The sequence below is a fragment of the Nerophis ophidion genome, linkage group LG26, assembly GCF_033978795.1.
Source record: "Nerophis ophidion isolate RoL-2023_Sa linkage group LG26, RoL_Noph_v1.0, whole genome shotgun sequence".
Taxonomy (NCBI): domain Eukaryota; kingdom Metazoa; phylum Chordata; class Actinopteri; order Syngnathiformes; family Syngnathidae; genus Nerophis; species Nerophis ophidion.
This window is the reverse complement of record NC_084636.1, coordinates 9,672,602-9,687,601: the sequence shown is the minus strand read 5'-3', so window position 1 is coordinate 9,687,601 and position 15,000 is coordinate 9,672,602. Positions and strand designations below refer to the sequence as shown.

The window sequence follows — 15,000 nt, the reverse complement described above, 5'->3', positions numbered from 1 at the left end:
GTGGCACCAAACTAAGATGTTGACATGCGACGTTTCAAGCATTCTTCATTCTCTAGCTGATGCCTTTAAAATGATGCTACAAATTAGTAGTTCTTAGTCATTTTAGTTCCATCTAAAATGACTTTCACACCCCTGCTTTAAAGGCAATGTTAGAAAAAATGGCAAGCGATTCCAAAGGAATCGATACACTGGGAACCGGTGTTCCATTCCCATGCCTATTGATGTCTCGATCGGACTTGTGTTCACATACAAGACAACCGAAAGAGTTCTTGCAGGACTTCAGTGATTAAGTGCTGCTCTGAGACTCGATCCTGCGAACAGGAGCTGCCAGGCTGAGGCGAGGCAGAGCTCAGCCCACAGTGATGGATTGGAGATTTCCCTGCAACAATCCATTTGGAAAGAAGTGGTACACAACATATTGTGTACCACATATATGGGTATTGTGGCTCAGCAGCTCCATTTTTGTTTCATCTGACATCACATGGACAAAGATAAGACCTACTGGAGGAAAGTTCCGTGGTCAGATGAAACAAACAATGAGCTGTTTGGCCACAATACCCAGCAATATGTTTGGAGGAGAAAAGGTGAGGCCTTTAATCCCAGGTACACCATTACTAACGTCAAGCATGGTGGTGGTATATTGCAAAAAGTCAGTGTTGAATAACAAGGGTTATTTTATTTGAACTAAGCAAAATTATCTGCCAATAGAACAAGAAAATTCGGCTGGTCAAGACTTTCCAAAACAAGTAAAATTAGCTAAACTCAATGAGTTTAGCATAAAATAAGTATATTCTCACAAATATCAAGTGCACTTTTCTTAGTAGAAAAAAAATGAGTCCTTTTTGCTCAATTTGTTGAAAAACATTCTTAAATTAAGTAAATGCTAGTGCCATTATATTGACATGATGACATCATACTTGCCCCTCCCGAAAATCTCCCAGGGCAATCACTCTCCTGAATTTCTCCTGATTTCCACCCAGATAGAAATATTGGGGCGTGCCTTTAGGCACTGTCTTTATCGTCACATCCACCTTCGTATTAACAGAGTGTCGGCCCCGCCACGGATTAAGTGCGGCTTTTACGCACACACTTCAGCGAATGCAAAGCATACTTGGTCCACAGCCATACAGGTCACACTGAGGGTGGCCGTGTAAACAACTTTAACACTGTTACAAATATGTGCCACACTGTGAACCCACACCAAAAAAGAATGACAAACACATTTTGGGAGAACATCCGCACCGTAACACAACATAATTACAACAGAACAAATACCCAGACCCCTTGCAGCACTAACTCTTCCGGGACGCTACAATATACAGCCCCGCTACCTCCAAACCCCAACCCCGTCAACATTGCCCCATTCCATCTTGGGCCCAGTTGGGTGTTCCATCAGGACAATGACCCCAAACTAGGGGTGTAACGGTACACAAAAATTTCGGTTCGGTACGTACCTTGGTTTACAGGTCACGGTTCGGTTCATTTTCGATACAGTAAGAAAACAACAAAATATAAATTTTTGGGCTCTTTACCAAATTTGTAAACATTGACTTTATCCTTTTAACATTGGGAACACTATAATAATTCTGCCCACTTTAATCAACATTGAACTGCCTCAAATTGTTGCTCAAATTAAATAAAATGACAAAACTTTTCTTCTACATATAAAAAGTGCAACATTAAACAGTTTCAAGTCAACTCATTATGCTTAATTTATTACGCATTTGGGAAGCCTGTAATTGATTTTTATTATGTAAATGTTATATTGTTGTCAACATGTGATAGCAGGGACCCTGCCATTCAAAGCTTTTCCGTCCGTAAAACACACACACACACACACACACACACACACACACACAAAATGAGCTAACTTTATGCCAAAAGCTAATTAACCTTCACCTCAAGCCAGAACTGCGAGCGAGCTGAGCTGCAGTTTAAGTTTCTAGAAGGTCAACGGGCTCATAGTGATGTTAGTAGTAGTTGACTGGGAGGTGTTTATTATCATTTGGGGAGAGTATGCTGCCTTATGCTCACCTGCTAAACACGTATCTGCTCGACGCTGAAGCATTTACTACATGCGCTCTGAATACACACTGCTGATTGGCTTTTACCGCTATATATGTAACCAATCAGATGGTTGTGTGGGTAAGACAATGCTGGGTGCTGAGACAGAGGCAGAAGAAGCAAAGCAGCTTGTTAAGACTTTAGCTCAGAAACCCGTTCGGTACACCCCCGTACCGAACCAAAACCCCCATACCGAAATGGTTTATTCCAAATACACGTACCGTTACACCCCTACCGCAAACACGTCAAAAGTGGTAAAGAAATGGCTAAATCAGGTTAGAATGAAGGTTTTAAAATGGCCTTCCCAAAGTCCTGACTTAAACGTATGGACAATGCTGAAGAAACAAGTCCATGTTGTCATGTCTGTGTGATCATGTTTTGTTTTAGTCATGTTCGGTTTTGTTTTTGGACTCTTTGTACACTTTTGTTTGTTTTGTTTCAATGACTACCCATTAGTTTTCACCTGTCCTCATGTCACGCACCTGTCTCACAGTTTGCACTCGCACACCTTTTTTCACTAATCGTGTCTATTATTTAAACCGAAAGTTGGCAGGGAGTCAGCCTGGCGACTTTTCCTCTACTCACATCATGCCATGTTTATGATTCACGCTGCTTGTTTCTTAGTCCCATGCCACGTAAGTTTTTGGTTTGTTTAATGCCGCAGTTAGTGTCTTTTGTTTTTTTGTCCATAGTTCTGCCTTTATGCTAGTTTTGTTTTCATTAGTCGAGTTTGTTCTCCGCCATTGTGCGCGCCTTTATAGGCCTACTGAAACCCACTACTACCGACCACGCAGTCTGATAGTTTATATATCAATGATGAAATATTAACATTGCAACACACGCCAATACGGCCTTTTTAGTTTACTAAATTGCAATTTCAAATTTTCCGCGAAGTATCCTGTTGAAAACGTCGCGGTTTGATGACACGTGCGCGTGACATCACCGGGGGTAGCGGACATGTTCTCCCAGCACAGATCACGGCTAAAAGTAGTCTGTTTTTATTGCATAATTAGACAGTATTCTGGACATCTGTGTTGCTGAATCTTTTGCAATTTGTTCAATTAAAAATGGAGACTACAAAGAAGAAAGATGTTGGTGGAAAGCGGTGGATTGCAGCCGGCTGTAGCAACACAAACACAGCTGGTGTTTCTTTGTTTGTTGTGAAGCTTTAATATGGAACGGAGCAGTCAAGCGAACATGGTTCTCTACCACATGTCCACCGGCAAGTTTCGGTGAGAAAATTGTGGTAATAAGTCGGCTCTTTCCGTAAACATGAGCGGAGCTTGTGTCGTTCTTCCTGCAGCTGTCAAAGAGGCAGCTGCAACTTTCTTGGCTCCTCCAAGGCTTCCCTCAGAGACACTGGCGGTCACCAAACCCCTCCGACTTTCAGGTATGACTATATAATCTCACTAAAACACTAGTAACACAATAAGCTGATAAGGGATTTTCCAGAATTATCCTAGTAAATGTGTCTAATAACTGAATCGCTCCCACTGCCCTCATCTTTTTTTTTCTAGTCCTTCACTCTCACTACCCTCATCCACGAATCTTTCATCCTCGCTCAAATTAATGGGGAAATTGTCACTTTCTCGGTCCAAATAGCTCTAGCTCCTGGTGGCTATGATTGTAAACAATGTGAGGATGTGAGGAACTCCACAACCCGTGACGTCACGCGCACATCGTCTGCTACTTCCGGTACAGGCAAGGCTTATTTGCGACCCAAAGTTGCGAACTTTATCGTCGATGTTCTCTACTAAATCCTTTCAGCAAAAATATGGCAATATCGCGAAATTATCAAGTATGACACATAGAATGGACCTGCTATCCCCGTATAAATAAGAACATCTCATTTCAGTAGTAAATTAGTAGGACAAAACGGCGCTTGCCAAATATTCTCATCAGTGAAGCACAAACTTATTAAACAGAGGGCTTTCTAACAATTAGGAAAGTTTGTGTCGTGTTTGTCTGCCGACAGAAACCATATTACAATGTAGTGGAATTTCTGATTTTTATACCATTTTATACCTTTAAAGTGTAAAAATACAATATGTCTTTCTTTCTTCAAGCCTTGCCCGCGCCAACTTTCCTTTGCCTTCTGGAAAAACAAACCCCATAGTCCACGATTTGACACGTCAGAAAACCAACACATTTAGCTGAACTGCACCAATTTTGTCAAGAGGAGTGGTCAAAAATTCAATCGGGAGCTTGTGGATGGCTACCAAAAGCACCTTATTGCAGTGAAACTTGCACTCTCACTCTCCTCATCCACAAATGTTTCATCCTCGCTCAAATTAATGGGGAAATTGTCGCTTTCTCTGTCCGAATCGCTCTAGCTGCTGGTGGCCATGATTGTAAACAATGTTCAGATGTGAGGAGCTCCACAACCCGTGACGTCACGCGCACATCGTCTGTTACTTCCGGTACAGGCAAGGCTTTTTTATTAGCGACCAAAAGTTGCAGACTTTATAGTCGATGTTCTCTACTAAATCCTTTCGGCAAAAATATGGCAATATCACGAAAAGATCAAGTATGACACATAGACTGGACCTGCTATCCCCGTTTGAATAAGAAAATCTCATTTCAGTAGGCCTTTAAAGTGTAAAAATAAAATGTGTCTTTACCTTCAAGCCTTGCCCGCGCCAACTTTCCTTTGCCTTCTGGAAAAACAAACCCCATAGTCCAGGATTTGACACATGTCAGAAAACCAACACATTTAGCCGAACTGCACCAATCTTGTCAAGAGGAGTGGTCAAAAATTCAATCGGGAGCTTGTGGATGGCTACCAAAAGCACCTTTTTGCAGTGAAACTTGCCAAGGGAACATTGCTGGATGTATACTTTTGACCCAGCAGATTTGATCACATTTTCAGTAGACCCATAACAAATTCATAAAAGAACCAAACTTCATGAATATTTTTTGTGACCAACAAGTATGTGCTCTAATCACTCTATCATAACAAAAATAAGGGTTGTAGATATGATTGGAATCTCAAGACAGCCATGACATTATGTACTTTTGATCGTAACTGTATATTCTCTTATAGCCTGATCTCTATATTCTAAGAGGACACATCCAAATATGGGAAATTCAGGCCAAAAACATTTTTTTTAAAAAGACTGCATAAAGCTGGTATTCCAAAGAAGGAATAAATGACCTGCCTGAGGCCATTCCAATACATCACATATCATAGCAACCCTTAGCTATGACACTAATATGCCCCTGAGCAGCTATTCCGAGCACAGAGGAGGACTTCTGATTGGACGTTTACGGGAAGATGCTGTGTCATTGTTGCATTTCCTGACCGTTTTTTTTGCAAAACCAAGTCTCTAAAGGCAAAAACATTATTAAGGGAATAGTGACTTTGCTTTTTTGGTTCATGAAATAAGTGAACCTGATCTGAATCGTAATGTATTCTTTATCACTGGATAAACGTGGATGATATAGTTCGGTTGGAGGAGTGGCCGTGCCAGCAATTTGAGGGTTCCCGGTTCGATCCCCGCTTCCGTCATCCTAGTCACTGCTGTTGTGTCCTTGGGCAAGACACTTTAGCCACCCACGCTGGTTTAAATGGAACTTAGATATCGGGCTTCACTATGTAAAAGTGCTTTGAGTCACTCGAGAAAAGCGCTATATAAATATAATTCACTTCACTCTTAATGCAAACTAATACCGTATTTTTCCGACTGTAACCCGATACTTATTTACATATGCTTCGAAAAAGGGTGCGGCTAATTTATGGATATTTCTTCACTATCAGACATAATATGTTAATAAGTATTGCTTTTCAACACTGAGAGAGGTACAGAAAAGGCGGGTTATTGTTCGTGCTATGGCGCTATCTTTTGGACTACTTTGCTCACAGTATTTCCCGTTTTGTCCTTTGAACCCGAAGTGCAACGGTCCATAACGTTTGGTGCTCCAAGGGACGATTGTAAGTTTTACAATATAACTAAAACAATTCATACCTACGAAACCATCCCATGTGTGATGTCTGTAAGAGTTTTGATTGATTGAAACGTTTATTAGTAGATGGGGCGGTATAGCTCGGTTGGTTCAGCGGCCGTGCCAGCACCTTTTGGGTTGCAGGTTCGATCACCGCTTCCACCATCCAAGTCACCGCCGTTGTGTCCTTGGGCAAGACACTTTACCCACCTGCTCCCAGTGCCACCCACACTGGTTTAAATGTAAAAATTTGATATTGGGTTTCACTATGTAAAGCGGTTTGAGTCACTAGAGAAAAAGCGCTATATAAATATAAATATAATTCACAGATTGCACAGTACAGTACATATTCCGTACAATTGACCACTAAATGGTAACACCCAAAAAAAGTTTTTCAACTTCTTTAAGTCGGAGTCCACGTTAATCAATTCATGGAGACGAGACGCACAGCTCGTAACGCGGGAACAAAGGCAGGCTGCTGGATCAACAAGAAAACACGAGACAAAACACAGCGCGGGAGAAGCACGGAGAGAGAGAGTATGCTTAGAGCTTGACTGGTTTGGCTTACTGTACAGGACAGGTAGCTACGTTCTGGCATGGGGTAGCAGGTTGTGCAGGCTTCTGTAGGCGGGTCCCCTGATGAGCCACAGGTTTGATTGATTGATTGAGACTTTTATTAATAGACTGTACGCTACAGTACATATTCCGTACAATTGACCACTAAACGGTAACACCCGAATGAGTTCTTTGACTTGTTTAAGTCGGGGTCCACGTTAATCAGTTCATTGAGACGAGAAGCACAGGTCGTAATGCGGGAACAAACGGAGGCTGCTGGATCAACAAGAAAACACGAGTGTTTCCATGCATATAGTTGTACGTGATATTGTAATGTAATCAAACTAGCACTGTTATCATTAGCGGATATGCTAACGTGTATGTGTTAGTATTATTGACTTATAATGGCATTCTGTTTGTATTGTTTCACTTTACCAAAACGTGGAATTATAGAGTCTGTTTCGCTGATTGGAGAGCTAGCTTCCGCAGCTAGTGGGTACTTCTGTTTTGTTTGATCAACCGTTTTACTGCCCTATGTCAGGCATGGTTTGGTACTTGTATGAATTCTTCATTCATCGCTCCAAGCTTTACAATAATTAAAACCATTTATACGTACTATACCGTCCCATGTGTGATGTCTGTAGGAGTGTTTTTAATGCACATTACGTGTACTTGTAATGTGATTACGCTAGCGTTTTTGGCGTGAGCCAATATGCTAACACATTTATGAGTGTCTGTGTTAGTGTTATTAACTTGCAATAACATTCTTTTTGTATTGTTTGACTTTCATAAATTCCACAGTAAATTCACCAAAACCTCACCGTGGAGTTATTGAGTCTGATTAGCTGATTGGAGAGCTAGCTTCCGCAGTTAGTGGGTCCATGACGATGACTTCTGATTTGTTTGATCAGCCGTTTTACTGCCCGTATGACAGGCACCGTTTGGTACCGAAAACTGTTTACACCGTCCCATATGTGAAGTCTGTAGGAGCGTTTTTTTAATGCACAATACGTACAATTGTAATGTAATGACGCTAGCGTCCTTGGCATGAGCTAGTTTGCAAACACATTTACAAGTGTCTGTGTTAGTATTATTAACTTACAATGACATTCTTTTTGTATTGTTTGAGCTTCCCAAATTCCACAGTAAATTCACCGAAACGTCATTGTGTGGTTACTGAGTCTGATTAGCTGATTGGAGAGCAAGATTCCGCAGCTAGTGGGTCCCCGACGATGACTTCTGTTTTGTTTGATCAGCCGCTTTACTGCCCTATGACAGGCACCGTTTGGTACCTAAAACTGTTTATACCATCCCATATGTGAAGTCTGTAGGAGTGTTTTTTATGCATATTACGTGCAATTGAAATGTAATGGCGCTAGCGTCGTTGGCATGGCATGAGCTAATGTGCTAACACATTTACAAGTGTCTGTGTTAGTATTATTAACTTACAATGACATTCTTTTTGTATTGTTTGAGTTTCACAAATTCCACAGTAAACTCACCAAAACGTCACCGTGGAGTTATTGAGTGTGATTAGCTGATTGGAGAGCAAGATTCCGTAGCTAGTGGGTCCACAACGATGACTTCTGTTTTGCTCGATCATCCGTTTTACTGCCGTACGACAGGCACCGTTTGGTACCGAAAACTGTTTACACCGTCCCATATGTGAAGTCTGTAGGAGCGTTTTTTTAATGCACAATACGTACAATTGTAATGTAATGACGCTAGCGTCCTTGGCATGAGCTAGTTTGCTAACACATTTACAAGTGTCTGTGTTAGTATTATTAACTTACAATGACATTCTTTTTGTATTGTTTGAGCTCCCAAATTCCACAGTAAATTCACCGAAACGTCATTGTGTGGTTACTGAGTCTGATTAGCTGATTGGAGAGCAAGATTCCGCAGCTAGTGGGTCCCCGACGATGACTTCTGTTTTGTTTGATCAGCCGCTTTACTGCCCTATGACAGGCACCGTTTGGTACCTAAAACTGTTTATACCATCCCATATGTGAAGTCTGTAGGAGTGTTTTTTATGCATATTACGTGCAATTGTAATGTAATGACGCTAGCGTCGTTGGCATGGCATGAGCTAATATGCTAACACATTTACAAGTGTCTGTGTTAGTATTATTAACTTACAATGACATTCTTTTTGTATTGTTTGAGTTTCACAAATTCCACAGTAAATTCGCCAAAACGTCACCGTGGAGTTATTGAGTGTGATTAGCTGATTGGAGAGCAAGATTCCGTAGCTAGTGGGTCCACAACGATGACTTCTGTTTTGCTCGATCATCCGTTTACTGCCGTACGACAGGCACCGTTTGGTACCGAAAACTGTTTATACCGTCCCATATGTGAAGTCGGTAGGGTGTTTTTTTTATGCACATTACGTATAATTGTAGCGTAATGATGCTAGCGTCCTTGCACGAGCTAATATGCTAACACATTTACAAGTGTCTGTGTTATTAACTTACAATGACATTCTTTTTGCATTGTTTGAGTTTCCCAAATTCCACAGTAAATTCACCAAAACGTCATCGTGTGGTTACTGAGTCTGATTAGCTGATTGGAGAGCAAGCTTCCGCAGCTAGTGGGTCCACGACGATGACTTCTGTTTTGTTTGATCAGCCGCTTTACTGCCCTATGACAGGCACCGTTTGGTACCTAAAACTGTTTATACCGTCCCATATGTGAAGTCGGTAGGAGTGTTTTTTTATGCACATTTGGTATAATTGTAATGTAATGACGCTAGCGTCCTTGGCATGAGCTAATATGCTAACACATTTACGAGTGTCAGCGTTAGTATTATTACAATGACATTCTGTTTGTATTGTTTGAGTTTCCCAAATTCCACAGTAAATTCACCAAAACGTCATCGTGTACTTACTGAGTCTGATTAGCTGATTGGAGAGCAAGCTTCCGCAGCTAGTGGGTCCACGACGATGACTTCTGTTTTGTTTGATCGGCCGTTTTACTGCCCTATGACAGGCACCGTTTGGTACTTGTATGAATTCTTCATTCATTGCTCCAAGCAACATTTGCAAGTTTTACAATATAACTAAAACCGTTTACATTGTCCAATGTGTGACGTCTGTAGGAGTGTTTTTAATGCACATTACGTGTAATTTTAATGTATTGACGCTAGCGTCATTGGCATGAGCTAATATGCTAAACACATTTCAAGTGTCTGTGTTAGTATTATTAACTTACAAAGGCATTCTTTTTGTATTGTTATTGAGTGGGATTAGCTGATTGGAGAGCAAGATTCCGCAGCTAGTTGGGTCCAAGACGATGACTTCTGTTTTGTTTGATCAGCCGTTTTACTGCCCTATGACAGGCACCGTTTGGAAACGATGGCATGTAAATAAACCTTTGAAAAATCTGCGACTTATGGTCTGGTGCAGCTAATATATGTAAAAATATTTATTTAATTATTCCTATCATGTTTTTATGAAGTAACCATGTGAAACCACGTAACTGCTGAGGCACGGAGAATATTAAGAGCGGCTTCAACCCACTCCTTTTTGTGCAACATGTGATGTAGTTCCATGTAACTTTGTCAGTCCATCACTGGAGTAGATGATGGGAAGTGGACAAAGATTGTTCCTTGGAGTTGATATTTAATGTAATGTTTAAAGTTGAAAGACAAGCAGAAGCACCTGATAGGCTGAACCACTGCACACATGCAGACTAAAAGCTGGTGCACTCACCTGATGGGCTGAAGGGTCACTCCCAGGTCCTCCGCTTGGGCCAACGCCCGTTCTCCTCCTCCTCCTCGCTCGGGCACTTCCTCGCCGTCCACTCCCTTTTTTTTCCCCTCCTGTCGGCCAGATCCAGCAAGAATCCTCACGGAGCAGGAAATCCCTCCCGAGGAAAAAAACCTGTGGAGGGACACCGCAGTTGAAGCTGAGCCGATGGAGGCTGCTGAGGTGGTGGAAGGTTGGAGGGAGGAAAAGAGAAGCGAGGGAGAGGGAGGGAGGGCGTTTTAGGCAGGATAGTGAGGCTGCACCAAAGCAGTGCATCCACACGTTTGGAGAGCTCAGCGCTGCAGAGTTCAGCATCCCCACCATCACGACACCCCCTCCCCAAACCTGCATCTCTCTCCCATCCTTACATCCTCCTATTTGTGTATTTTTCTGAAACCAGGCAGAGCACCGATTAGCAACGGGGAAAAAAAAATACAAACAAAAATTATGTTGAAATTCCAAAAAATATGTATCCAAACAGAAGAATATGTTAAATAAGAATATCTAAAAAAGTTTTAGCGGGGGCTTCCTATATTAGAAGCCTTTTCTTAGGTGAGTATCGCCCAGCCCTGGTCTTTTATATTTGGCATTTTCCCCTCAATTGTATCTAGAGGGGGGAAGTAGTCAGCAGTCATGCCCATTTATGGTCACGCCATCCTGCAAGACTGGAATGTTTAAATGCACAATTAGGGATGGGTACCGAATCCGGTACTTTTTTGGCACCAAGCGAATTCCATTTATTAACATGCCGTATTTCTTGAATTGCCGCCGGGGCGCTAATTGATTTAAAACCTCTTCTCACTCCTGCGCTTACCAAAGGCATGCGGTAAAAGTAAGCATGCGCTAATTATTTTAAAACCTCTTCTCACTTTGGCACTTACCAAAGGAATACAGTAAACATTTTAGTGTGATGTAAGCTTGGACCTTAAATCCTACTGAATAGCTCTTAATCTTCTTCCCTTTATGCGATTTCAAATTACCGGTATTGAAATCAGCCTCCTCCATTTTGAAAATGATAACAGGGGAAGTGTCACTCGTGACGTCACGAGTTTGACCAGGCGGTAATACTAAGCATGCGCTGATTATTTTGCGAAGCGAGTTTGACCCGGCAGTAATTCAAGGCAGACGCATACTATATGTCCTGCGGCTATTTAAGGAAATAAGGTATAATCCAAAAGGTGCCATCTTACGATACCCGGGTTGTACAGCTAAAAATCTAAAAAAAGTTTTGTTTGCAAATCTTTTTTGTTTACGCCTCAACTTTGGTCTTATAGGCGGGGCCTCCTTCACACATTATATATTAGGTGAGTATCGCTCACCCCTGGTATTTGGTATTTTCCTTTCAATTGTGTCTAGATGGGGGAAGTAGTCAGCAGTCATGCCCATTTATGGTCACGCCATCCTGCAAGGCTGGAGTTTACGGTTCAACTTTGGTCTTAAAGGCGGGGCCTCCTTCACACACTATATATTATTAGGTGAGTATCGTTCACCCCTGGTATTTGGTATTTTCCCTTCAATTGTGTCTAGAAGGGGAAGTAGTCAGCAGTCATGCCCATTTATGGTCACGCCATCCTGCAAGACTGGAGTCTTGGTCTTATAGGCGGGGCCTCCTTCACACACTATGTATTATTAGGTATGGGTAACGAATCCGGTACTTTTTTGGCACCAACTGAATCCCATTGATTCACATCATATCCAAAAGGTGCCATCTTACCATATCTGGTATATATATATATACATATATATATATATATATATATATATATATATATACATACAGGTAGTACTATAATACACCGCATGGTGCAACCTGGACACATCATCAGTGATTCTCCCGGGGTCATAGGGTGTTTCGGGTCTTAATCAGACACCCTCACCCGGGCAACCCAGCCGAGGATGATCAGTCCCTCGACTTGTGTCCAGGTAGCGCACTACGCCACGCGTCCCCCTCCTCAACCAGAGCCAACGTGAAGCCTTTTCAGACGCTTCCAAGATGTTTTTTATGGCTCTTCGCCTGTGCAGTCCACAAATTCCAAGGAGCCCCAGGACACGGTGTAAGGACTTGCCTGCAAAACCCCTTGCAGCCCACCTCAATAGGCTCGCAGCGGGCCTTCCACCCGTTCCTCCGGCAGTCAGCCACAAGATCTGCATATTTCGCCCTCTTCCTTTCCTGAGCTTCCTCCATTCTGTCCTCCCAGGGGACAGTTAGCTCAAGGAGCACCACCTGCTTGCTGGTTCCAGACATCAATACCATGTCTGGCCGTAGTGTTGTGGTTGCAATGATGTCTGGGAATCGCAACTGCCTTCCTAGATCAACCAAGAGCTGCCAGTCCCTTGCTGTTGTTAGCAGGCCACCCTGGGTCTTCTTGGGGGGTTGAGGTTTCTCTCCTGCTCGGACAAAGGCAATTGTGCTATTAGTTGGGTGTTGCCGCTTACTGGTGTTGTTGCCAGTGCAGATAGTGTCTGCTATTGCCCGCAGGACCTGGTCGTGGCGCCACCGGTACCTGCCATCTCCCAATGCCTTTGAGCAACAGCTGAGGATGTGTTGTAATAATCCTCTTTTCTGACAGAGCTGGCACACAGGTGTGTCAATCAGGCCCCAGGTAAATAAGTTAGCAGGGCTTGGGAGGACATCATAAACTGACTGGACCAAGAACTTAAACTGGTGTGGCTCCGCTTTCCAGAGTTCGGTCCAGGTGATCTTGCGACCAGCTATGTGCTCCCACTTGGTCCATGCCCCCTGCTTGCTCATTCCCACCACTCTGCTGAAGCGAGCCTCTTCCACCTCGGCGCGAACCTCTTCTTAGACCAACTTTCTCCTTTCCTTTCCTCTGGCTCTGCTGTAGCTTGGTTTGGTGTTACTACCCAGCCCAGCCCGACCAGTAGCTACGGTTCCCACCACGGTGCTGTGCCGTAACCTCGCCTCTGCCCGCTCCACTGCATCCTGGGCACGCCACTTCCTTCCTGTTCTGACCTCCACACCTGCTGACGATACTTTCCCATCAGCAGAATCTCTGTAGAGCAGGACTTCTCTGGCCCTGGAAACCTTGAACTCCTCTGCCAGACTACTGAAAGGAAGCTGCAACTTGGTGTTGTGCCCAAACAAAGCAATGCTGCTTAGGCTCCGTGGCAGACCCAGCCACCTGCGCAGGGACGAGCCGATCTTCCTCTCGAATCCCTCCACGATGGTCATTGGGAATTCGTACATCAGCAGCGGCCAGAGGATACGAGGCAGGATGCCATGCTGATATATCCAGGCTTTGAACTTCCCTGGAAGTCCCGACTTGTCCACCGCTGAGAGCCACATGTTGAGGTTATCGCTGGTAGCTTGACGTGCAGCGGAATCCTTCAGATCACCAGTGAAGAGTTTGCCCAGGCTCTTCACTGGCTTTTCTGACACAGATGGAATTTGGATGTCTGCCAGACTGAAGCGAAAGTGTTCGGATACTTTACCCTTCCTCAAGACCAAGGACCTGGACTTAGAGGGCTTGAAACTCATTCTTGCCCAACTAATGAGTCGATCAAGGCCTTGAAGGAGCCATCTGCATCCAGACACTGATGTTGTGGTTACCGTGAGATCATCCATGAATGCTCTAATCGGAGGTTGCCAGGTGCCGGATTTGGACAAAGGACCTCTGCACTCTACTTTCGCAGGCTTCACGAGCATATTCATGGCCAGTGCAAACAGGGACACAGAGATTGTACAGCCTGTGATGATGCCTTTCTCCAGACGATGCCAATCTGATGTTGAAGTGCCAGAAGACACCCTCGGACTAAAGTTGTTGTAATAGTCGAGAATGAGATTGCGAATCTTCTCTGGACATGGTATCTGCTCAGAGACAATTCCACCAACTTGTGTGGAATTGACCCATAAGCATTGGCGAGGTCCAGCCACAGTACTGTCAAATCGCCTCTGTTCTCTCGCGCCTCACGGATCAGCTGTGTTACCACACCAGTGTATTCAATGCACCCTGGAACTCCTGGGACTCCTCCCTTCTGCACCGAGGTGTCAATATAGGTGTTCTTCAGGAGAAATCCCATGAGGCGATTGGAAACGATCTTGAAGAAAGTCTTGCACTCAACACTGAGGAGGGAGATTGTCCTGAACTGCTCGATGTTCCTTGCGTTTTCCTCCTTGGGCATCCATACTCCCTCTGCGTACGTCCACTGCTGAGGTACTTTCCCTCTTTTCCAGATCACTCGGAATATCTTCCAAAGACGCTCCAACAGGCGGGGACACTGTTTGAAGACCTTGTACGGAACTCCACTTGGGCCTGGTGCTGATGCTGTTCTGGCATATTTGATTACCTCTTTAACTTCTTTCAGAGTTGGTTCACCGGTGTCAAACAGGGTGCAGGGTTCTGGTGGGCATATGAGGGCTGCACAGTGGCCGCGGTCTTGCTCTCTCATGCCGTCGCTGTAGGTGTTCTTGATGTGGAGGTTGATTTCCTCCTCGGGACATGAGAGTTGACCACTGCGTTTTTCTCCCAGCAGCTTCTGTGTGAATCCAAATGGATTTACAATGAAGGCACTGCGCTTGCGGGCCCTTTCCTTGCCTCTCTTCCTGTGCCACTCGGCACGTCGCAGGGTGAGTAGTTTATCCCTTACCACACCCCTCAGATCTGCCAAGGCTGCCTTCTCATTGTCGCTTGCCTTCCTGTACTGGCTCCTGAGTACTCTCAGTTCTTGTCTG

At 43.8% G+C, this 15,000-nt stretch overlaps 1 protein-coding gene and 1 pseudogene across 5 annotated transcripts in view; both read right to left on the bottom strand.

The window, feature by feature from the left end:
- The window catches only part of dab1a (DAB adaptor protein 1a), a 708,809-nt gene that overhangs the window by 653,135 nt on the left and 40,674 nt on the right, over positions 1-15,000 (bottom strand). For all 5 annotated transcript variants that reach the window (XM_061888190.1, XM_061888192.1, XM_061888191.1 and 2 more), the window contains exon 2: positions 10,272-10,442. The gene's annotated coding sequence lies outside the window, so the exon portion shown is untranslated. The remainder of the gene's footprint in view (positions 1-10,271; positions 10,443-15,000) is intronic.
- The window catches only part of LOC133543293 (uncharacterized), a 2,949-nt pseudogene continuing 119 nt past the window's right edge, over positions 12,171-15,000 (bottom strand).